At 35.8% G+C, this 9,605-nt stretch overlaps 1 non-coding gene across 1 annotated transcript; it reads left to right on the forward strand.

The window, feature by feature from the left end:
• Positions 1-9,159: 9,159 nt before the first annotated feature.
• LOC131640505 (small nucleolar RNA R71) lies at positions 9,160-9,266 on the forward strand. The gene has a single exon (XR_009295264.1). It is a non-coding gene; the product is annotated as a small nucleolar RNA R71 (small nucleolar RNA).
• Positions 9,267-9,605: the final 339 nt, after the last annotated feature.

Consider the following 9,605-nt stretch of genomic DNA (forward strand, 5'->3'; position numbering starts at 1 on the left):
ACCTTTTGATTTTATTTTCTTTTTTTCACTCTATGCACTAGACAACACACATATTGCAATGAAATGCCCTTTATAACACCATGCGCGCGTTGGCTGGTTGGTGTGTGTTTTGATTGTTGGCTTCAAGGGCGTGGGTTCAAACCATGGTGAGGCCAAAATATTTTTTTTATCACTTTTTCTTTTCATTTTCTTCACAACTTCACATAATTAATTCACTTATTAAATTAAATCATTTTCACTTCATTTTTCACACACTTTTTATTTAACATATCTATTTTGTGAATAATCAAAAAAATCATAAAAATATTATTTATTTCATGTATTTTTATTAGGTTTAAAATAGTATGTTTTAGGTGTTTTCTTAAATACTTTAATACATATTTTCACTTTGTTTTAACCTAAATCATTTTGTAAATAAAGTTTATGATAAAACCCTAATTGTTTAGGTCTTAATTAAGTAAAAAATCTTTATTTTTACTTTGATTAAGTTGACTTTTGTCAATTCTCAAAACTGTTTTCAATCTCCGAATAAATCAAATGATTAGGGTTTTCAAACAACAAAACCTTGTATCATTCAAAATCATTTTCAATTGCTTTTACACCAGTACTGTAAAGTACTGGGCCTCTAATAGAGTGTAAGTCCCAAACACCTTCTCTTCTTAGCTTGTTTTCAAAACTGTATTTTCAAAATCTTCTTTCTGTTTTCAAAACATTCTTCTGGTATTTGAAGGGCATTATTCCCGGTGAAACTCTTCAGATACCTATGTGACCTTTGTCCATCTTCACTTCTTCTGTTTTCAAAACCATTAACTGTTTATCATATATATTCAACTGTTATCAACAAAACAACAAAAATTACTGTTGAGGCTCTGTACATACTTCTTCAATGGCCTCCACTCCATCCAGGTTAGGCTTTACAAGCTTTCAATTTACAGTCTTTATTTAAATTACTGTCAAATATAAATTGTGCATATATTAGTTTAGAACTACGTTTGAGTATAAACCTTAGGACAGTTAAACTATATATATATATTATAGGAATATGGCCTAGGATTGAGAATGTCTTCCCGGTGAAGGCTCTTTCCTAATTAGAGATCTGTAGTTCAAACCCCCAAGATGAATTATTCCCGGTGAAACATCTTGGCAAAAACCTTAGAATCCAAATAAATAGGACACATCCACCCAAAGAGGAATTATTCTCGGTGAAACCTCTTACCCATTTGCTTAGAGCCAAAATAAGTTCAAAACCACATAGCTTTCTCTTGTGCTATAACAAGGACCCTCGATTAGCCTCCTCTTGGGCTTTGTACAAGGACCCACAGGCTTCTTAAAAGCATTTCCAGCTTCCTCTTGAGCTTGTATACAAGGACCCATCAGGTTTCTTATAAACATAGGAACAGGTCTTTAGCCACCTTTTAGCCTACCCTGGTGAGTTTCTTCCAATTTAAACCAGACTTTAAACAAGCTAAGTTTGTCTCAATTTTGCATTGAGTACACCTTTTGGAATGAGAGACATGGACAGTCTCTGTCACCCTTATCTTCATCAATCTTCCTTAGCAGAGTCTAGGATCCATGCTTTGGGTCATCCTCAGCATTGAGTCAGCCTTCATCTTGGGCTTTAAACAAGAAGTCTCCATTAGATAATCTTTCTGCCATTCATTTTCAATAAAACCCCTGGAAAGGGTTAGCCTCCAAAGTCAATTAAAATCAACCTCCATTTCAATAAATCCCTGGAAAGGGTTAGCTTCCACACATTCCTTCATTTCAATATAAAACCCCTGGAAAAGGTTAGCCTCCAAAGTCAATTAATAAAAAATGTCAAAAAATAAAGATTCATTTCTCTTAGGAGATAATTTCCCCAAAAAGAGTCAAAACCCTTGGAAAGGGTCAGCCTCCAAAAAAACATGATAAAGTCAGTCTTTTAACAGACAAATTCACCAGCTGAGTCAAAATCCCTGGAAAGGGTTAGCTTCCAAAGAGAAAACAGTCTTTTCATAAATAAAATCTCCTCATTAGAGTCAAAACCAACAAAAACATTTAGCCTCAACCTTGGGCTTCATACAAGGCACCCAAACAATAAAACTCCCCTGTCAAGAGTCAGCCTCAACCTTGGGCATTGTACAAGGCAGATAATAGAGTCTCCCTAGTGAGTTTTTCATCATTCAGTAGCCACAACCTTGGGCTTTGTACAAGGCAGATAAACCATATTTTCATGTGTCAAAGATTCCTAACACCTAGGATCTTTTCCCCATATAGTCATCCATACTTAATTCATTTAAGAGTCCGCCACAACCTTGGGCTTTGTACAAGGCAGAAAATAATGTTTTCCCTAGCTAGAGTTAGCCACAACCTTGGGCTTTGTACAAGGCACATAAAATAGAGTCATTCATTCAATTATCCTCAATAGTCAGCCACAACCTTGGGCTTTGTACAAGGCACATAAATAGAGTCTCCCTAAGTAGAGTCAGCCTCAATTCTGGGCTTTGTACAGAACACAAAAATACCCTGTAATTAATTCCCAGTGGAGTCATCTCCCAGAGTCAATAATAATTAATTAATCAATCAAAAAGCCTCAAGCTTGGGCCTCATACAAGCCAGCTAAAGTCAAATCTTTTATATAGTAGATAGACATAGCTTATCTCTATAGAGAGATATTTTTACTACTCTACCACATTCAAACAAACAAACATTTCAATTTCAATTTCAATCAAAGTCTCCCATTTAGGACTCTGAAAGACATGCTCTGGCACATCCCCAGACTTGTACACTTTCCCTAATTTGGACGAGCATCTTTCTTTCATTTAAGAGGCATCTGACTGGCATACTTGCACACACAAGTAAGGTCCCCCTCTTGAATGAAATGAATCCAGTTATTCTGTCACTCCTTTAAATGTTTGTGGTAGAATAGTACAAATACCTCTCTGTAAAGATGATTTCATGTCTCTTTACTGTAAACAGAGATTTAATTCCAAGCTTCAACCTTGAGCTTCAAGCAAGGCACCAAAAAACAATTAATTTCCCTAGTTAGTTCCCCGAACTACATTAAGCTCTGACTTCCACTAGGGATATGTAGGCATGAGGTTCACAAGGAATCTCAGCGAGCTAATAAAATACCAAAAATAGTCAGTCTGTCTATCTGTCTGTCTTTTCAAATCAAATCAATTCCTTCTCCTAACACAAAGGAGAAACTTTCCCAATCATTAGCAGCAAACACAATCACAAATGACACAGAGAAGTTTCCTGTAGAGTACTACAGATATGTAGGGTGTTTAAACACTTCCCTATGTATAACCGACCTCCCGGACTCCAGAATTTCTAGTCTAGGTGAAATCCCCACACTTAGCAAACTCCTAGGGTTTAGTTGAGATCTTTTTTCCCCTTTCCTACTCGTAGGACCAATAAGAAAGTTCGTGTGATATCGTAGGAAGAACTGAAATAAAATTCATCCCACCATGGGCGCATTCTCCTTCCAAATTTCGCGTGAAGGGTTTAGCGTGCCGTCCTCCCAAGTGAAACGGGGAGGTAAAAGAAAACGACACCACAATCGGTAAAAATGAATTCAGCGTCTTTCATTAGTAGTTCAGTTAAGGGTTTTGTAATTTTAGAGAAATCCTTAACGAAACGTCGGTAAAAACCAGCGTGTCCTAGAAAACTTCTTATTTCTCTAACGGTTTTGGGAGGTTGAAGGTTTTCGATAATTTCAATTTTGGCTTTATCTACCTCGATCCCTCTATCGGATACGATGTGTCCAAGTACAATTCCTTGTCGAACCATGAAATGGCATTTTTCCCAATTAAGGACTAGGTTTACGCTTACGCATCGTTTAAGTACCAGTTCAAGGTTCTCTAAACATGTTTCGAAACTTCCTTCACAGACAGAGAAGTCGTCCATAAAGACCTCCATTATTCCATCTAGGAAGTCGGCAAATATTGCCATCATGCATCTTTGGAAGGTCGCGGGTGCATTGCAAAGCCCAAAAGGCATTCGTCTATAAGCGAATGTACCATTGGGACAGGTAAACATGGTCTTCTCTTGGTCGTCAGGGTGGATAGGAATTTGGAAAAATCCGGAGTATCCATCCAGATAGCAGAAATGCGAGTGTTTAGCTAGGGGTTCGAGCATCTGATCTATGAAAGGTAAAGGGAAATGGTCTTTTCGGGTAGCTTTGTTTAACTTCCTATAGTCAATGCACATTCTCCATCCAGTTTGGGTACGTTGTGCTACAGATTCGCCTTTAGCGTTAGTGATTACAGTAACTCCTTCTTTCTTTGGTACGACGTGAACAGGGCTAACCCATTTACTATCGGATATAGGATATATTATTCCGGCTTCTAGTAGTTTATGGATTTCCTTTTTAACCACATCGCTCATAATAGGATTTATCCGCCTTTGATGTTCTCTAGATGTTTTACAGTCGTCTTCGAGCATAATGCGGTGCATACAGAGGGAAGGACTTATTCCTTTCAAATCTGATATGTTATATCCTAAAGCGGTTGGGTATTTTCTTAGGACAGTAAGTAATTTTACAGTTTCGGTTTGTCCTAAGTTGGCGTTCACTATAACAGGTCGATTTAGTTCCTCGTCTAGGAATTCGTATCTAAGATCAGTAGGTAGTGTTTTCAGTTCTATAGCAGGTTTCTTCGGTCCAGGTATAGGATCAGGAGTAAGTGCCAAGCATTCACACAAGTGGTTATCTTGATATTCCCCATGCCAGTTGTCATCTTCAAGGATTGGCGGTATAGGAATTTTTAGGATCTCGGTGTCCTTATTTGGCTCGGATTGTATTTCATTAACACACTCGTCGATTATGTCAGCAGAACAGCATGTGTCAATTATAGAAGGTGCTTTTAGGAATTGGGAAAGGATAAATTCTATTTTCTCTTCTCCTACTTCGAAAGTAAGCTTTCCTCGCTTTACGTCTATAATTGCACCAGCGGTTGCTAAAAATGGTCTTCCTAATATGATCGGAATGTTAGAATCTTCTTGGATATCCATAATGATGAAATCAGTTGGGATGTAGAATTGACCTACACGAACAGGGATATTCTCTAACATTCCTACAGGGTATTTTACTGAACGGTCTGCTAGTTGAAGAGACATTCTTGTTGCTTTAAGCTCACCTAGATTTAGTTTCTTACAGGTTGAAAGAGGCATCTGTTACGACCGGCTTTAAAATTTTAAGCTATTAACCTAAAATACAGAGTCGCCACCTATGTTTTATTTTATCCTAAGATAAGGGTAAACATGGGAGAAAAACCTAATGTTAGAGAAATTGGGTAAGTTGAGAAATTAGGGTCAAGGGAAGGTGTTAGGCACCCTTAACCCTTCCTTAAGGTTTTCTAAAATGTCTCTAAGGTTTGAGTATTACGGTAAGGTTTATAAAAAATGTTATAGTTAAAAATGCACAGTAGGGTAGAGAATAAAATCTCAAACCTACTTAATTTTAGGGAAGGAGACTCGTTCTGGTTATCCAGATGCCTACGTACCTCCTTGATGGAGGATCAGAGTCAACGTAGTTCGGGATTTGGTGTTTTTTATGGAATTGTACATTATTTTGTATGTTGAATGTGTTTTACGTAGTTCGCAGTTTTTCGTAGTTTTTCCGTAGTTATGGTAAAAAGTATTTTTGGTGTACAATCCCTTTTTAATATTTTTGTAATTGATAACTAATGTTTTTTTTTAATTTGAATTAGAAGAGTTAAATTAGATTTAGATAATTTTTTAATGTTGTAGTAAAGGGAATTTCGAAATTCTTAAATTAGAGAAAAAGGAACCTTAAAAAAAGTTCACAATTATAGTATTATAAAGTAGAAATTATTTAGTAAGAAAAGGTATTATTATTATTTTTTCAAAGTATAAATACATAATGTAAAACGAGATAATTCTAAGAAATTAATTAAGAAAAACAAATATTATCTAAATTTTGTTATGATGAAATATTCTTATAAGTTGTAAATAGATATTTTTTAGATATTGGATTAAATAAGATCGTTAACCAATTTACTGAATAATTTATATAAATTAAATCTATTTTATTAAACAAAAATATAAGTTAGAAAGTTAATAGATTGTTATAATTTTTAAAAATAATTATTGGTTATTTTATTTATCTAATTTTTTATTAAAATAAGGCAATAGAATAAAATGAATATAAGTTAAATATTAAAGATGAATGTAGTTTAGAAAATCTAATTAATAATAGGGGGTGTATTTTATGTTAATAAGTAATTTAAGGGAGTGCAAGAATAAGTGGATCAGGCCCAATAGACTTAGCCATCCGCTAGCCAATATGTGGGCACGCTCACGGTATTATGGTGAGTTGCAGAAGTGTGATCATTGATCCAGATCCAATGGTCCACAAAATCGTGATTTGTGGACGCAGATCTAGAATATTTTAATCGAACGGTCTGCATGCATTTGTTTTAAACGAGGGAGTATGATAAGATTATGTGGGGCACCGCCCACTTGACCAATCACGTGGCCTTTAAGTGAACAAAGAGCTTTAAGTGGCAACAATCAAGATCCGAGATTCAAAGCATGTTCATCGATATAACATCCTAAGCTAAGTATTCGGATTACCTCTTTCCAGAAATTCTTTACGTTATTTTTTCTCTCCGATCTTGATTTGATTCCGCTTCTTCTTCGTTCCAGGTTTTAAATCGGCAGCGCGGCGAGCTTTTTATCCGTCTCCTTCTCTCCAATTTTTTTTTCACCAAGTCTTTTTCCCGTCCCCCTTCTGTAGATTTTAGGTTTTACTTTTATAGAGTTTTTAGGAGTGATGAATTAGGAAATAGGTTTTAAGTCTCTTAATCGAATTTGATTCGTTAAAATATGATGATTTGATTTTGTTTTGATTATATATTGATTATGATTCAAAATGTTTCCGGATTCGTAAATTTGGTTATAATTTCGGATACGTCTCGTTGTAAATCGATTTTAAAGTTTAAAATTGTTGTATTTAATCAAATAATTATTTTCCTTTCTTGAATATTTGATTCTATTTGTGTTTATTGATTCACATATTTTAGATTTGGTAAAAAAGTTAGTGTTTTTGTGAGGTTGAAGGTGGTGGGCGGCCATGAGGAAGATGAAGAAGAAAGGGCTATAAACCCTATTTAGACTTGGTCAAAGAAACCATAAAAAACAAAAGTCAGTAATAAATTAGTGACATTAATTGAATGATAATAATTAATTAGTAACGATTTTAGAGGTATTATTAATAATAATAATCAACAACTAATAATAATTCTTTTAATTAGCCACTTAATTAGTAAAACGTGATTATATTCTAAGGAGTAATTATTATTATATTATTTTTTTAGCCAACCATAATATAATAATAATAATAATATAATAATGAACTTGTTTTATTAATAGTGATGATGATTAGCAATAATAAATAATTACCATCAAATTATCATAATAATAAATAATTTAATTATATTCGTAGTCATATTTAATTTATAAAATCTTTATGACAAATTAGTTAAGTATAACCCAAAGTAAATTAAAAACAAACACTTAGATATTTTTATGACATCATGATTTTAATTAGTTCTAATGAACTTAAGATTCATTTGAATCCAACATGACTTTCTAGAATAAAATGCACCCCTCTTTTAAATGGCTTAAGGAATGGGCTTAACAACTTAAATCTTAAGTCCACCGGTTTAATATTCATCCCTCCTTTTTAAAAATAAACTCTATTACAAATTTAAAAGAATTGGAATAAAACAATGATAGTAAAAATAGAAAAGTAGTAACATGCTTTAACCAAAATAAATGTTTAAAACGATAGGTCAAATTTTGGGGTATGACAGCATCAAACTAACACTAGCTCCCAAATCGCACAGGGCCTTCTCTATAATGGTTTTACCTATTACGCAGGGTATAGAGAAACTACCAGGGTCTTTCAGTTTTGGAGGCATGTTATTTTGGATGATAGCGCTACATTCAGCTGTAAGCGTCACGGTTTCGTTATCCTCGAGTTTCTTTTTGTTTGATAAGATTTCTTTCAGAAATTTAGCGTACGAAGGCATTTCAGTTATGGCTTCTGTGAATGGTATGGTTATGTTTAATTGTTTCAGAAGTTCTACAAATCTTTTAAATTGCGCTTCGGTTTTTGATTTGGCTAATCTCTGAGGATAAGGAATTGGCGGCTTATAAGGTGGTGGTGGAACATAAGGTTTTTCCTTTTCAGATTCCACTTCGTTATTGTTCTCTTTAGTCTTAGCAGTTTGGTCATCATTTGATGTCTTTTGGGTTTCCTTTGGCTCTTGTTGTGACATGGGTACGTTTTGAGTTCTAGGATCAATGGGTCCATCATAATTCGTCCCACTTCGTAGTGTTATTGCGTTCGCATGTCCTTTAGGATTAGGTTGTGGTTGAGCAGGAAACGTGTCAGCAGGGGCGGCGGTAGGTGCTTGTTGTTGAGCTACTTGTGAGATTTGAGTTTCTAGCATTTTGTTATGCGTAGCTAAAACATCTACTTTGTTCGATAGTTGTTTTAGTTGCTCGCTATTGTGAATTTTTTGATTCAGGAAGTCTTTGTTGGTTTGTTGTTGGGAAGCTATAAAGTTTTCCATCATGATTTCTAGATTCGACTTCCTAGGGGTGTTTTGAGCAACTACAGGCGCTTTTTGGTAGCCAGGTGGTACAGCAGGTGCTTGTCCAGGTGCGTACAACGCATTGTTGTTTTTATAGGAAAAGTTCGGATGGTTCTTCCATCCAGGGTTGTACGTGTTAGAATAAGGGTTTCCTTGAGCATAGTTTACTTGATCAGATGGGGCTCCAGTCAAGAGTTGACATTCGACAACTACATGTCCAGTCAATCCACAGATCTCGCAGTTAGGTGTTACAGCAGCAGCGGTGGCTGAAGGAGTGATGGTTAAGTTCTCGATCTTTTGAGTTAAAGCGTCTACTTTCGCATTAACTCGGTCTATACCACTTATTTCGTACATTCCTCCTTTGGTTTGGGCTTTCTCTAGAGCGGCTCATTCTCCACCCCATTGGTAATGGTTTTGTGCCATGTTCTCTATGAGGTTATATGCTTCATCATGAGGCTTGTCCATTAATGCTCCGCCAGCAGCGGCATCTATAGTCATTTTAGTGTTATATAAGAGACCACCATAGAAAGTATGGATGATCAGCCATGGTCCGAGTCCATGATGAGGGCATAGTCTAAGCATGTCCTTATAACGTTCCCAAGCTTCGAAGAGTGATTCGTTATCTTTCTGGGTAAATCTGTTGATTTGACCTCTGAGCATAGCAGTTTTGCTAGGCGGGAAGTATCTCGCTAAGAATACTCTCTTCAATTCGTCCCATGTAGTTATGGAATTTGAAGGCAGGGATTGAAGCCACGCTCTAGCTCTATCTCTCAAGGAGAAAGGAAAGAGACGTAATCGAATAGCTTCGGAACTAACGTTGTTAGCTTTGACGGTGTCGGCGTATTGCACGAACACAGATAAATGGAGGTTAGGGTCGTCTACAGGGCTTCAGAGAATTGATTCTGTTGAACAGCTTGGACCAGTGAAGGCTTCAGTTCGAAATTATTTGCCTCAATCGCAGGTGGTGCGATACTTGAGTGCGGTTCAGCGCGCGAAGGA

Source organism: Vicia villosa, unplaced genomic scaffold (assembly GCF_029867415.1).
Source record: "Vicia villosa cultivar HV-30 ecotype Madison, WI unplaced genomic scaffold, Vvil1.0 ctg.003182F_1_1, whole genome shotgun sequence".
Classification (NCBI taxonomy): Eukaryota; Viridiplantae; Streptophyta; class Magnoliopsida; order Fabales; family Fabaceae; genus Vicia; species Vicia villosa.